Source organism: Brienomyrus brachyistius, chromosome 11 (assembly GCF_023856365.1).
Source record: "Brienomyrus brachyistius isolate T26 chromosome 11, BBRACH_0.4, whole genome shotgun sequence".
NCBI lineage: Eukaryota > Metazoa > Chordata > Actinopteri > Osteoglossiformes > Mormyridae > Brienomyrus > Brienomyrus brachyistius.
In genome coordinates, this window is record NC_064543.1 from 21,183,701 (window position 1) to 21,200,664 (window position 16,964).

Genomic DNA, 16,964 nt, shown 5'->3' on the forward strand with positions numbered 1-16,964 from the left:
CTGACAAGACGTGTGTGAAGACCAAAAAGAAAAAAAAAACGGAATTTCCATATAGAAGCCCGTGAGTAACCATCGGTGCTCAGATAGTGTTGGCTAAATGCAGTCAGCCATAGTTCAAACTCACAAAGCGATGGAGAGGCTTTATTAGTGGGCAGACCCATTAATCTCTGTGCCACTTAACTAAAATCTAAAGCAGAGAAAATATTAAAGTAGATTCTGCTTGGTTAACATGATTGATATGTTAAATTACATTAATAAAGCGTACTCTGCAGAGTTTGACCATGTCATGTATCACACAGGGATTATGATGTTTAATTTACAAAAAAAAGAGAGATCTGCTTACAAGTTAAGTTAAATTAATGAAGGGAAAGAACAGCACCAGCTTCGCGCCTTAAAAGAAAGTTAATATGTGATCTGTCTTGGCTTGTTAGAGTCTTACTCCTCTCCCTGCCCCAGACACTGATTAACCCTTTATTAAAATAAGGAACAATATCTGGAGAACGACTCTTCCCAGCAAAAATAAAATAAATCAAAAACAATGCCTTTTAACTGGCACATAAAAATAAGGAGATGCTTTAGGCCATCTTAACTCAGCTGAATAGCCCAAGGGGATTACAGCATGGATCTGACTAATCCTCAAGCGTATATAATACAGTCCACATGCAGAACTCGATCACACTGGGAATAGCCAGTAAATAGCGACTGTTTTTATTCGGTATAACTTTACTACGCTGTCAAAGAAAATAAAGCACTGGAAACATTTTCAGGAGAAGTATGTTCCGCTGCCTCCCTCTTGCTAATTGAGTTGCTACCACCAAGACTGAGGCTCTGGAGTATAATTTGTCAGAGCAAAACATTCAATGGTCCAATTTACTGCTTGCTGTAGGCTGCGAAATTCCAGCCGTCTTTGATCAACCTTTTTAGGTCAGTTTCACTCACACGAAATTCAAGGAACCAGAAAGAATATCCCTCCCCATTATCATCTTTTCTAAAGGAAAAAATATGTATTTTTGCAGTTTCGCATTGTTTCATACGGCAAAAATGCAACATCCGTTCTATATTGAGTCAAAAATCTGTAGGCCAGTGTAGGCAACTGGTTAAACTTTCACCAGTGAGCGGAATGATATGTGCAGCTGTGGTACTGGGCATTTTCCTGCTGGTTCATGCAGCTCAGCAGATGTTCCGCGCACCGGCACGCAAACTGACAGCGTGTCCTTATGTTCCGAGCACTGGATGCCACAGAAAGTATATCTTCAGCCAGAGTATTTGGCAAATGTAGCTACAGGGTCCTCATCTTGCTTCGCCAAGACACAAACCTGTTAAATGTTCCATTTTTTCCTCATAAAGTTAAATTATTCAGCACTGTAAATCCATCCATCCATCCATCCATCCTATGGTGCTTGTAAGAGTCTCAGGATCTATGTAAATGTTTATGTTAAATACTAAATTCCAATAAAGCCGAACTGTCTAATGAAACTTTACTACAAAATACTAGCTACTAATTCTTTTTTTTAACAGTAATTTAAGTGGACAAAAGCATCAACCAAATGAATATACATCTAAAATCTAAACACTTTCACATTCTGTTTTTTTTCTTTATAGTGGAAAACATGGAAAATGTTACTTTACTCAAACTTCCCAGCAAAAGACCTACTGATTTCTGAATCAGAATTCTTCATTGTCATTGTACAATGATACATACAAATAAAGGCTGTTTGGCTCACTCCTAATATCAGCATCAATAGCACTACACAACAACAAAGGCACAACAAACAATAAATAACCAATAAGCAACCATAAATAAACAAGAACAGTAAACAATAAATAACACAAGGCCAGGGTGTGTAGTAATAAATAAGCTGCAGTATATAAATGGTATAAAGTGGCGAGTGTGTAAACTAACGGTCCAAGGTAGCAGCATTACTAATCTTTGTATCTGAATACAGCTCTCAATATCAAATGCCGTTTCTTGAGGGCATCAACGATCCAGTCTGAATGTTCAGTACGAGAGGCGTTTAAGGCCTTTATTTTGCGCGCGTGCCCGTGACCTTGGGAACGACGACGCGACCGCGGACGCTCAGACGCGTCTCCACCTTGATTATCTCCCGATCTCATTTATAATCTCGGAAAATGGTCTCAAGGTCACAGGGCTGGAAATTTAATTATGGAGGCGGTATATTAAGTGGCACATTTAAAAATGCTGAATCGAAGTAATTAATTTTTTGGACGGTGGTCCCAGAAGAGCTCCCGCTCCTGCTTTTTTCCTTTGGCCACGATGCTGTGTACGGACATCCATCAGCCGTATTGTGGATGACAGCTGTCTTTTAGCCGTAAACAGCGTCGTTATTCTTGTTTTATGAGAGCTTTTTAAAACAGTATAGCACCTTCTCTGTTTTTAATACATTATATATGGGTGTCTGGTGAAGTGTACTATGCCTCACCTTTGTTGTAAAACATGATTTCGGGTCCCTAGAAATCCTGGCCAATTGAAATAAACACGCCGCCCTTAAATTCACGTCAGGGGCTGAAACATGAGCGACGAGGCTGCCCCGGGAGAGCCGAGCCCGGCGCACCGGTCCGGGACGTCGCGGGATTAGCGAGCTTCCCGGGGCGTTTGTTAGGACTCTGCCGCTACCTTTCAGCTAAATAAATAAATAAGCAAACAAATCAATAAATAACCTCCCTGCAGCATTTACCGTCTAGCGTTCAGGAAGCTTGTAATGTTTAATGAACTATTTGTCATTAAAGTGGCTGTAATTTGCCATCTTAATATTAGGCAAGATATGGTTCATATATATTTAATAAAGGCGGTGGAGGTTGCCATCACTCCCCGTGTACATTTAATAAAAAAAAACTCCTCAGTTTATTTCTTGGGAGAAAAAAAGCATAACTAGAGTTGGGGGCATACGGAGGAATTGATGCACATTTATCCGGAAAACCCGTAGAAAAATTGTTTGCTTAAATCTCATGTATAGTGTTTTTTTTTTATTTTAATATAGATGACTGTTACAGGATTTGGCTTAAATGTATACATTTTAAGTACTCCACCTTTAGGCGCTATGCATTTAGTAAACACGATCAAACTCGACGAAATACTGTAATATATTTATTTTTTCTACTATCAGTATAACTGGTGTTAGTTTAGGACAGGACAATTTGTCATTCTGATGTATAGTTATGCTATGAATTTACAGTGAAGCCGTGATTTTAAACGGTGACATTTAATGTGACGATGCATTAATTAGATTTGCACCACAAGGACTGTTATCAAAATATTTTGAATGTGTCATCTTCTTCATAACCACCAGGGACACAGAGGTCAATAACTAGGAGCTGGCAATTATATGCTGTGCAATGCAATGGCCCCACAAGTTGGAAATCTACAGTGAAGGAAAAAATCTTGCTGTCGCCACAAAACAAATAAGTTTTAATTACTTGGCAATGCAATGCACTGTCTGCAGCCTAAATCAACTCAAAATTCAACTCACGCAGGCAAGTCTGCTTCTTATGCCTCAAGCAGAAGCCTTACGGAAGTCAATGAAAAGTACTTCTCTCTGTGGGCGTAATCTTTCCTCTTAGAGTAAACGGTTTAAAAGTTCCGGTTCTGGAACTTGCATTGATCAGCTCACAAATAATAATAATAGAATTTGCAAATATAATCAGTTAAATCTGAGTGGTCTGGGTGTAGTCGAACGTGTAGATGAATTTTCTCGTAGGAATTAACTGCACGGTATTTAAAAAAATGTACGTAGTTACTAAATGTTGTTTATGACAAACCCCTGCTTTCAAAGCCTTGTTGGAGGGACACTTGGTCTAATGAAAGCTCACAGCCAAAATGTACTGAACAGCACATCCTACACTAGCAGCCTCTCAGACCGTCTTCCGGGAAAATCTGTCGCAAATGAGAACCCCTTCCGCTTGGCTACGATCATGCAAACAATCACAGGGAATTTATTTAACCTTCAGCCGGGCACGCAGCCGGCCCGAGATTGTTGATGGCCCATCAGAGATGATCAAGATGGAGGAGCTAAATAAAGAGGCCATTTTTACGACAGAGCCATTGAGCTGCTAACAGGACTTGAAAGGTTGTGTCCGCTGAGCTGGCATGGTCAAGGAGCTCAGCTGCGGGAGGGAAATAAAACTGTTAAGTCACGGCAGTCCTCCCATCAGTCAGGGGGGTAATGATCTCTGACTGGGGCTGGGTTGTATGTCAGCAAATACTCCTCTGTCAGATGGCGTAGTGGAGGCCCCCGGCCCGCTGCATTGTTATCAGAGAAAGCTGCTCTGATGTATGGAACTCACAGACCGGTCATATAAATAATTTTCACTGCCTGCAGCCTGAATGCTGAATTTTAATACTGAGCACTTTAACACAGGTCCCAAAGGCTGTTTTGTTATCCGCCTGTAGCGACGTGCAGTTTCGCTTTTTTTTTTTCCTGTAAAGAAGCAGTCTCGATGGCCGTACCTTTGTATATATTGTTTACAACTTCAATTTGTGATAATTCTGCAGTTTTTTAAATGTTACTAGTAGGCAGAGAAAGGCAGACAGGACCGCATTCATTATTTACACGCAACCGTAGCTAAAGGGCAAAGGGCAAAACACAAGAGCACGTTATATGACAAGATGTAGAGTGAGCAAACACATTCCGAAACTTAATGCTAATATATGAGCTTTTTTTTGGCTATTCGTGTAGCTTTCTGTTAGTCATTCTGGTGTTTATTTATTAGTGTGGTGGCAGGCAACACATACTTACCTGAGCAATTACGTTTCAAAAACTGCACGTAACTCCAGTGACATTGAAAATTTTAGCTGGGAACTTTTTTTCTTCACTGGTTTTTTTGAATACATTTCTTTTAGTCATATAATGAATTGCGCTACTATTTAATTTTTATTATTAAAGTAATTATGACTGTTAACATAAATAATACTTAGTTGTTTTTACATACCTTACAGAAAATAAATGCAACTGTTGATAAAGGTCCTTTCTGAAGTCCAGTAATGTACCTTAATAGCCATAAAATGGCCATGGTTGTGTACCAGTCTATAAGCTGGCCAAGCATAACCACACTTTATGGTGCAAGGCTATATTTTTATTTCTGAGGAAGGAGAAATGCTGAAAATGTCAGTTTGTATTAGTCATCTGGATGATTAATGGAGGGCAAGTTGAGATCAGATTCCGAAACATTTGGAAGTGAGATTAAGCAGGGCTCGTCTTCAACCCTGCCGGGAACGTCTTGTGGACTCGGTCGACCTTTTTGTAAGGGATTCAAGGACGATTTCTCATAAGAAAAAAAATCTGAGAAATGTCAAAACAACAGCCCTGATCTTCGCCGCTCCTGTTCTGTTTCTCCTCAGTGAAACGACAAGTGGATATCTTACATGATTTTATATCTCCACTGTATACTGTGGTTGCTCTGAATATTGTGATTGTGATATGAGAATCGATGTTATTGATTGTTATAACACTTCAAAGGCACTTTGTACCCACTGTCTGATAGCTTAAATAATACTGAAAGATTGACAGAACTAAATGTATGACACTTGGTTATTAAGCCAAAAATTAAAATGAATCACAAAGTGAGGAAGCTTTATTTTACAGGAATAATTTCTTGCTTGGCATGGTGGTATTGTGACAGTGGCCACTGGTGCCGGCTGTCGTGCTTTTTAAAGCTGCTGAGATTCACATCTGTAGCTCATCCCAGAGCACGAACCCTTGTGGTCAAACTCGGGAAGATCCAACCGCAACCCAAAATCCATCCGGCGTTCAGAGCTAAAGGAGCTGCACACACATCGCTCAGTCGCACATCCCAATAGTGAACGCTTCCCTCCCTTCATTATCTTCCAGTATGTTAATGAACTAATTCACCATGCACATTCAATCCTCAAAGGTATTCTGCTTCTAATTGTTCTCATTGACTCAATTAATTGTTTGTTTGCAGATTTAATTATTTGTCGATTTCAGAAGTGTACTTAAAAAATTAGTGGAAAAATGAATAACGTCGACATACTACCCACTTATGAAAGCCGAGCTCTCCTGGTGGAACCAGCAGCCACACGTGAAAAATCAGGAAATGAAAAAACAGACGAAAATGAGTAACAGACACCATATCGACGCAAACGAGGCGATGTGAGGGGGAAGCCAGGGCTCGCTTGCACAGTGCCGTCCCAAATGAAACTTCAGGCTGCTTCAGCAGTTGATCATAATTAAATCTCTCATGCAACACCTTCAGCATCAAATGATTCTCTTGTAAGGACAAATACCACATGCAGTAATCCCACACTAAGGCAACGGTTTTCCAGGAATTTTCTAGAATGTGCTGAAAAGCAGCCCTGATTGTTACTTTTGTTATTTTAAGTGCCTGCTTATTTAATTCAATTGGCATCGTCTTTGACAAAGACACAATAAGCTGCTTGTTCTACTAGTTTGTAATTACCACAGATGCAAACCCTCTTGAACTGGGCACATCAAAGGAATCAGAGAGTTAAAACTTGGGTTCACAATAACTAATCGAGAGCTTTCAGTTCAATTATACATACACAAAGGGTTACTGTTGTCATCTGACGATATTAGTCACTACACTTTCGGTACAATAATTCAATGCCAGCTTTAAACTTTGACCTAGAACCAAGCAAACATCAGCAGCAGTTCTGAGAGGATGACTGTCAGAAACTGTTACCAATAATCTTGTTCTGTGGAGAAAACACGAATATTTTAAAAAACATTTTGGGATGCAAACCAAGCTAAATTAATTCCTGGGAAGATGCCATCGTGTTACTGATAGACAGCTAGTGATTTGCAGTAGTTATACAGTGAGAAATTATGCCTGGTGCATTTTTTAAGAGATCAATATTAAGCCAAAATATTAGTAACAACCAAGATCCCTCCGCAACCCAGACCAGGAATAGTTTAGGAAAGATGGATGGGTGGATGGATGGAGATCCTTTTTTCCTAAATATGCAGTAGAATCTGTTGAAAGACACAGAGAAAATCAAGACTCAGCTACACTGGACTTTTTTTAACGGCCATGAAATATTATCTCTTGGTCAAGGAAATGCCAGTTTGCCACTCGGAAGCCATCGTGCTCCAGCAGGGACATTAATCATAATCGTCAGGTGGCTGAAATCCAAGCCACACTGAGTAAAAAAAAACAGCGTTTCATAATGTGCATTTGCTGGATGGGAGCATATGCTGAAGTTTGGATTCTGCGTGCCCCTTTATCAGCGGCTGTCCTGAAGCCAAGTGCAGAAATGGTGCTAGATTCCCCCCCCCCCCCCCCCCCGCCCCTCCTTCCCGCCAGAATCCTGGAGGCCGGCAGCGACAGCAGACACTCCTCATTCTCAGTTCTTTGGGGGCTTCATTCCGTTTCATGCGTATTTCTGTGTCTTCCTCCGTATGCACTGTACACAATTGTATGTGCTATACTTTTACACGACTGGCAGTGCAGTGGGGTTGTTTACACCAGCATCACCACAAACGCTTGAGTAGAGCATTGAGCTACGACATCACTAGTCAATGGGAATTTTTCAGCTCCATTATAATCGTAAGGGACCACTGTCATACACGTGGTCCGTCCTGGACCAAAACATTGTGAGCACATGGGTGTGGCGCATGACTGTTGTTAGTTAATAGGGTTCAAACATACAGGTCAAGTGAATAAAAGGTTCTCTGATGTTTTTTGACTATAAGATGTATGTAAGTTTCTATATTGCAGACATTTTAGCTTGAGGCATAGTTTGTTGCCTGTTTCTTGCCTTGAGTTCCTCTGAAATTGACAGTTTTATTAGTTTAACTTGTTAGTTTCAATTCCATTATTCAACACATAATGTATTATGTCATATATGACGTAATATAAGGGAGCTGAAAAATTCCTATTGCCTGGTGACGTTGTGTTTGTGGTGATGCTGGTGTAAACAAATCCGCCGTGTTGTCAGTCATATAAAAGTGTAGCACCTACAATAGTGTACAATACATAATACTTGATAATCATCAAAATCAGCTATGATACCGGTTTATGTATTTAGGATACTGTACTTTTTTTATCATTATTTAGGCTATACCACATAGTCTAGGTGTATAGTAGGATTATACCATATACGTTTTTGTAAGTACACTCTATGATGTTCACACAATGACAAAATCACCTAAGGATGCATTTCTCAGAATGTGTCCCCATCGTTAAGCGACACATGAGGTTACACTACTAATGCGTACTATGATTTCTTACTGTTCATCTTCCACCTTCACAATCAACCCAGAGTAGTAAACTTTCTTCATTAAAATGCAATATCTTGTCACTGCGTCTGCTGATTGACTAATACAACAATGAGTATATTATTGCCGCATATCAAAAGTAAAAATGTAGCTCGCAGACAAACTTTGTGTAATTTCCTGGATGTGTTTATTTTTCTGGTTACATCTTTCAATTGCTGTCAAAAGAACAGAATTCTGGAATTACAATCATGGTAATGTAGGATTATGCATAAATATTATGTAAATAACTAGTGCTTGAAATGGACCAGTACACATCTCTTCAGAGTACTGGCACCTCTCAATATCTGCTGATACTGAATAACACCAGCACCTTCTTTTGAAGAACAAGATGAGCACTGGCACCTGTTTTTAAATAACAAGCGGCATTCTGGCACATGTTTTTCCATAACAAAGGGAGTACCGGCACAAGGGAGTACCAGCCCATGTTTTTCCAAAACAAAGGGAGTACCGGCATCCATTTTCCCATAACAGTGGAGTACCAGCACCCGTTTTCCCATAACAGTGGAGTACCGGCACCCGTTTTCCATAACAAGGGGAGTATCGGCACCCGTTTTCCATAACAAGGGGAGTACCAGCACCCGTTTTCCCATAACAGTGGAGTACCGGCACCCGTTTTCCCATAACAAGTGGAGTACCGGCACCCGTTTTCCATAACAAGGGGAGTATCGGCACCCGTTTTCCATAACAAGGGGAGTACCGGCACCCGTTTTCCCATAACAAGTGGAGTACCGGCACCCGTTTTCCATAACAAGGAGAGTACCGGCACCCGTTTTCCATAACAAGGGGAGTACCGGCACCCGTTTTCCCATAACAGTGGAGTACCGGCACCCGTTTACCATAACAAGGGGAGTATCGGCACCCGTTTTCCCATAACAAGGGGAGTACCGGCACCCGTTTTCCATAACAAGTGGAGTATCGGCACCCGTTTTCCATAACAAGGGGAGTACCGGCACCCGTTTTCCATAACAAGGGGAGTACCGGCACCCGTTTTCCATAACAAGGGGAGTATCGGCACCCGTTTTCCCATAACAAGGGGAGTACCGGCACCCGTTTTCCATAACAAGTGGAGTATCGGCACCCGTTTTCCCATAACAAGGGGAGTACCGGCACCTGTTTTCCATAACAAGTGGAGTATCGGCACCCGTTTTCCATAACAAGGGGAGTACCGGCACCCGTTTTCCATAACAAGGGGAGTACCGGCACCCGTTTTCCATAACAAGTGGAGTATCGGCACCCGTTTTCCATAACAAGGGGAGTATCGGCACCCGTTTTCCCATAACAAGGGGAGTACCGGCACCTGTTTTCCCATAACAAGTGGAGTACCGGCACCCGTTTTCCATAACAAGGGGAGTACCAGCACCCGTTTTCCATAACAAGTGGAGTATCGGCACCCGTTTTCCATAACAAGGGGAGTATCGGCACCCGTTTTCCCATAACAAGGGGAGTACCGGCACCCGTTTTCCATAACAAGGGGAGTACCGGCACCCGTTTTCCATAACAAGGGGAGTACCGGCACCCGTTTTCCATAACAAGGGGAGTACCGGCACCCGTTTTCCATAACAAGTGGAGTACCGGCACCCGTTTTCCATAACAAGGGGAGTATCGGCACCCGTTTTCCATAACAAGGGGAGTATCGGCACCCGTTTTCCCATAACAAGGGGAGTACCGGCACCCGTTTTCCATAACAAGTGGAGTATCGGCACCCGTTTTCCATAACAAGGGGAGTATCGGCACCCGTTTTCCCATAACAAGGGGAGTACCGGCACCCATTTTCCCATAACAAGTGGAGTACCGGCACCCGTTTTCCATAACAAGGGGAGTACCGGCACCCATTTTCCATAACAAGTGGAGTACCGGCACCCGTTTTCCATAACAAGGGGAGTATCGGCACCCGTTTTCCATAACAAGGGGAGCATCGGCACCCGTTTTCCCATAACAAGGGGAGTACCGGCACCCGTTTTCCATAACAAGGGGAGTACCGGCACCCGTTTTCCATAACAAGGGGAGTACCGGCACCCGTTTTCCATAACAAGTGGAGTACCGGCACCCGTTTTCCATAACAAGGGGAGTACCGGCACCCGTTTTCCATAACAAGGGGAGTACCGGCACCCGTTTTCCATAACAAGTGGAGTATCGGCACCCGTTTTCCCATAACAAGGGGAGTACCGGCACCCGTTTTCCATAACAAGGGGAGTACCGGCACCCGTTTTCCATAACAAGTGGAGTATCGGCACCCGTTTTCCCATAACAAGGGGAGTACCGGCACCCGTTTTCCATAACAAGTGGAGTATCGGCACCCGTTTTCCCATAACAAGGGGAGTACCGGCACCCGTTTTCCATAACAAGTGGAGTACCGGCACCCGTTTTCCATAACAAGGGGAGTACCGGCACCCGTTTTCCATAACAAGGGGAGTACCAGCACCCATTTTCCATAACAAGTGGAGTACCGGCACCCATTTTCCATAACAATTAGAGTACCGGCACCCGTTTTTCCTCATTATAAGCACTGTAAATAACCACCTATGATTGATTTACAGTGGCGATTAAACATTACTGCTGCTAACAAGATGGAAACCTAAGGAATCATATTGCCATCATGGGAGACAGCCAGAGTGACCATCTAATGCTAAAGGCTAACCACATCTTAGCAGGGCCTCAGAGATCATCACAGCCTCTCCGGTGACAGCATCTGAACACCTACCCACCTGTCCTGGACAGCGTCACAGAGGACCTGGCACCCTATCACAGGCAGAGCAGGGCACACGTACCCAGTTTATTAGGTACAGCAGTGAACCCGATCCATTTGCCACAGCAGACAGACATGGTCAACAGGTTCACTCAGTACCTGCTGGAACTGGCAGACCTCTGTAGTTACAATCTCATAAAAGAAGACGCTCAGTGGACTTTACTCCACGCCGCTTAATAACATCAATAATTTTCTTACTTATTCTTGGCGTTTTTAGAGGAGACTATTTTAATATTTATTTGGGAAAGAAAACACAAGACACCTCGCCTTGTGTTCCAGCTAAGCTGAAGCTCACAGCGGAGATTTGAATTTCCTAGAATGCTATTGTCACCGTCTCTGTTTTCCCAGCTCACAAAGAAGGCCGAGGAAGCTTTTCAATTATCGCTGCCTAATGGTTTGTATCCTGTCATAAACCTCTGCAAATCCTCTGTAACTGAAAGGGTGACTAGGTAGGGTCGCTAAGGAGAAGGTATGATGTCGTCAGTGACTGAGTTTACATTGTGGCATCCCTGCATACACCCTGTGACTGTTCTACAGCTTTAAACAGCAGTTCTGCACTTTTGTTAGCCTCCCATATCACATTTCTGAAGATCTGACAGCTGTGTAGTTTCAGTATCTATTCAATGTGCTCATTATCCAATTTTTAATAAAAATGTTTTCACAACTTCAGATTTATGTGCCAATTTAGTGCGTTCATTGTAATTAATTTCCACCATGTTCTTTTAGACAGTCAGAATTATACTAATTTAATGACTGAATTAGTGCAAAAGTTCTAGCAAACTTCAAAATGAAACATTGAGTCCATCTATAAAAAACACATAGCAAACATGAACACAGCGGGAATAAAAACAGTTCAATAAACTAATTTCATTGGATTATCTTTTACTTAACAAGGCGCACTCATCTGAGAGTAAATAGTTATGTCTTAATTAGTAATTATGTCCTATAATCCAAAGTAAACAGCAGAAAGATATTAGGTAGAATGGCAGAGAATCACATTGGAGGACTGGCAGCCGCGTCTAAACCAGGCGTGACATTCTCACGGCAAAAGATGTTTCCTTGATTCTACCTCCCAACATGTAGCTGTGTGACTCATCCACCCCAGATGATCCTCAAGCCATTTTCACAATTAGGCGATTAGGACACGGTGATCTTGATGCCATCTCAGGACTCAGCAAAAACACCTGCATAACATAATGAATCATCAGCACATTCATCTGGGGAGTTATATTGAGTCCAAATGACATGAGAAGATATAGACAGACAGACAAACCTGAGTGACCCCACAAGGGAGAAAATCCTAAAATGTTCACAGCATATCTGCAGAACCAGATCATATTTTTGCTTATGGGGATTCGCCAAAGTTCCAGAGTTTTTGTTCTGTTCCTGTTCGCAGGGTTTAGTTGTGCTTTATCATACCAGTGACTCGCCATAAATATACCTAAGATATAATTAAAGATATTCAATCAATATTCACCCAACAAAAATCTGTGAAGCATTTCTTCTAATTTCTCAGCTAATAAATACTAGTTTGCTTGCCATTTCTCACATATTTTTGGATAATCAATCAATAACGAACGACATTTCTGACTTTTTTAAAAAAAGATTGAGATACATGAAGTTTGCAGAAATTTTAATAGTTTTGATAGGTTAAAGGTGAAGCAAAAGCAATGTAGTTTTGAACATTATTTAAATTTTTCACAATAAGTGAACATTACTTGAAAGCAATTAAAATATTGTTCTCGGCAGTGTTAAAAATGCTCATATTTTAATCTAAGCGTGAACTAAAAGTGTGACTCATTTATTATTCTAAAATATAATTTAATGGATCTGATGTATGCATTACGGCTGCTAAAGCTGGTCTTTTATATTGAAATATTAATGTTTATCACACACAGACTTTTGAAGTCACAGCAGAAGACTAAAAAATGCTTCTTCCACATTCACAGCAGCTGTTAAACACACCAACCACAGGCCATGTTTAGCACAAGGAAAAAAACATTAGAGCAAACGGGCAAAACAGTTACAACTCACTAATTTAACATTAATAGTCCTGTTTTACCAGAAAGAGCTTACGCAAGACAGACGGTCTGCCAGCTGTTTAAATCCGAGCTCACCCTCAGCAGACGTGCGCTTCTTTCGGGCATTTCTGCTTTCCCTGCTCCTGCCTCTGAAGTCATCCTTCCTCTAATTAATGCACTGTTGGAGGCCACAAATTTCTGCACGACAACAAGATGTGCGGTTAAACAAGACCACTGTCGAGGCGATGAATTTGCTATGCAGAAAGTCGTCTTCCTGCAGAAACGGCATGGCAGGAAGCGTAAGAGCGGTGCTGCAGATGTTATTAGGGAAATCTACATGTTTAAAGTTGCTAATTTGCTAATTACCGCTGCAATAAAAGAGTTTAGTCACAGAAGACTATGGAAAGTGTTAGAAATAGCAAAAAAAAGGGCAATGGGAAAATGCATGACGTATGAATTATCCTGTTATTAACTGAGTGGAAATACACTGAAGGGAATATTACAATATGACTTAGAAAATGCGCCACATATGTCATTTTAGGTCATCCTCCATTATAGACTCACATAAACAAAAATATTCCGTGATTAATAGAAAATTAGACTTAATAATACATCCCATAATTGACATGTCAATCTTCCTAACAGTTATGTCATGTTTTATGAAATAACGACAATATTTATTCCTAAAATTAGTCCATAGCTGCTTTATGTATTATGACAGGTATGTTCATCAGCATTTCTCATATCAGGATAAAACTGCTAGATATACAGAATGAGAAATCCAGTATGGTTTTAGGTCATTCTGACAGTAACGCGAAGAATTTAGGATCTGCACGAATATCCATAAGCACTGAAGACTCGTGATGGTTTACCGGACACTGGTGACAATTCTGTCCACTCAAACCCCCTGTTTTTATTGACAAGTATAGTGCCACCATGTGGCCATTCAATATTTGTTTAGGCCATTTATAACGTCCCAGAGTACTGCAGAACGTGACGTATAATGAATAGATAACATATTACATGTAATATATAAGTGATAAGCAAAAAAGAAAAAATAATGATAAATTGTTAGAGGCGCACGTCAAAAATAAAGAGTTATGTTGCCGAAGTCGTCCTGCCGTCAGCCTCCCTAACAACTTGCACATTCAGCCAAACATTACAAAGTAAATAATTAGAGGAAACCAGCGCACCATGATCCACACCATGAGCTGTCCCGCGAAAATGGTCAGCAAATAAGAGTGTGAAGCGATGCTTTGATGAGATGTTCTGCGCGGGGGCGTTGATCACTTCAAGCAGCGCAAACATCACTGCGATGCCTGCGTTTTTACGTCTGGGCATTAATTCGCTTTGGCAGAGCAATTAAATGAAGGAGACAGTTCCCATTTCCTACTTGGTTTCTCTATTAATCATCATTTACTTTGGTCGTTAATAAATAAAACTGTAAAGAGAGATAAATAAGTTAAACGAATGCAATTACTTAAAACTGAAGTCGTAAATAAATTCTAATCGTCTTGTTTGTGTTGAGCTCGTAGTATTTTACTAAGTTCGAATAATTCAAGTCACTTTTTTCACTTTTTTATTAATATTTACAGAGTGGCTTTTACTATTTGCATTCTCGAAAAAATGAAAGAAATCTTGTCACTTTAAATCAAGTTGTAACACTCTAATTCATTACTAAAGCCAGAATGTATTATGTAGAAGCATGTGTTTGTAGTTTACAAAGTACCAGTTAAACAATGATTTATCAACCTTTTTACAAATATAAATGCTTATTCTAGCATTAAGCAATGGCATTTTTCAGTATCTGGCAAAGGCAATTTTCAGAATATTGCCCCACTAATGAACAACTTTGTACTGTAAGCACTTGACTTGACAGTCTTCTGACAAAATACTAATGAACAGAGGGTTCTACATTGTATCTTAACACATTAATTATTCGCTCATTTATGCATAGTGTAAAGCATAAAACTTGATATCACTTTATTATTCAAAAGCCTGTGTGTCTAATTAAGAACTTAATTTATTTACGTGATCAATCAGCTTATCCTGTACTGCCCAAATCATGCTCGATGGTAAATTCTGTATATTTATTGCAAAAATTGTTTACTGCGAAAAAAAATGGCAAGAACATAACGAATTTGCGTGAAACGCGTTACACTGACGCATTTGAAGAGGTAAATGTTCGTTTAGTTACAAAAACTTGGTCATTTGCTACCACCTAGTGGACATCAAGAAAATAACACAAAAATGTTATGAACAAATTTTGTTACCGAAAAATAAAGCATCAACCACTGAGACACGTTCCTCTTATATTGATTTATGAGAAAGAAAAAGACCAGCGCTACGCCATAATTGAAACTGTATTTAAAAGTGGGAAACAACACATTTAAATATTATTCCTCATCAACAATTCCAGAAAAACTTGAGAATAGCCTAGCATTGAAAAATATGGTTAGAGGGGGGGATATATATATATATATATTAAGGAAATATCTTATTGAATTAATTAGACAACAAAGCCTGGTAATAAAATAAAACAAGACCAAATTAAACATGTGCAAACTGGCCAAATGAACGTTCCCTCTTCTATATTAAGTAAAATAATCCAAATAAATAATGCTAAAGAGAGGCTGTGTGTGTAAATGACGTATGTGTGTCTGCCCTGCGATGGGTTGGCACCCAGTCCTGGATTATTTGCTGCCTTGTTCCGGTAGCTTCTGGGATAGGCTGCGGACCCCTGGGATACTGCATAGGATAAGCAGACATGGATGGATGGATGGATGGATGGATGGATGGATGGATACTGCTGAAGACTAAAGACTAAATGGTAAAAAGTCAGTTTCATTCAAACTACAGTAGATTGTAATGTAAGACCAATGCAAAACACATGACCACAATGTAAAAATAACTGGCACCCCACCAATGATGCTGTCTGGATCGTGTGTGCTTCTTCGACTCTTTGGCAGTATCAGAGCATTTCTCAAATGTTAGAAAGACGTTTAAAATCTCAGGGTACTTTGGTAGTGAACTGGTTCATTTGGATGTGCAACAAATACCCAGAAATCCCCATTTCGACAAGGACTGTGTTATCATGACCCTCACAAAACTGACATCTGCATGCATATCCCTAAAGTTTGTAAGAACTACATTAAATATACAAAGCCTTCTGCAGTACTTTTCTATGCAGAATCATCATTGAGTATGATCCTTAAAACTAGTTTAATTCAAATATAACTAAACAAAAGTACAGGCAAAAAATTATCCTTCCACAGTTGAACTATTGTGTAACGTAATTGCTTCTCCCACCACAAGACGAACCACCTCCGGGATGAGTGCAGACGTTTGGTGGGTGACCTCAGCACCACACTAGTTCGAATGGAGTGGAACAGTGTGAAGTTGTTTCCCAGTTGCTGGAGTGTCAATCCTGCCACCAACCCCCAAATTTTCCTGGAGGACCTGCTTGTAGGGCCAGATGTAGGTTAACATCATACCCAGGACGAAGCAATTGCAGGTTAAGTGCCTCGCTCAAGAGCCCAACAGAGTCGGATCACTCCTGGCATTCATGGGATTTGAACCAGTAACCTTCAGATTGCCATGTGTATCCAGTTGTATCTTCTTTGCATTTCTATAGGCTTTAAGTATTAACACTCACTCTCAGGAATGAAATCTTACAAATGAAGCTATGGCACTGTTGGCAGTAACCCTTACAGATCTTTCTCATTATTTAGTGGCATCTGCTCCTTTGCAGTGCATCTCCATAAGTAATTCCTCATCATCCTCAATGTGTTTACATTATAAAGGTCAATGATTGAGGTTAATGATCAACAGTCAATAATTTAGAAATGAATATTGTAATAAAATCACTATCCAAAGATGCAGTCTTAAATATATATGAAGAAATAATACTAAATACACAAAAAA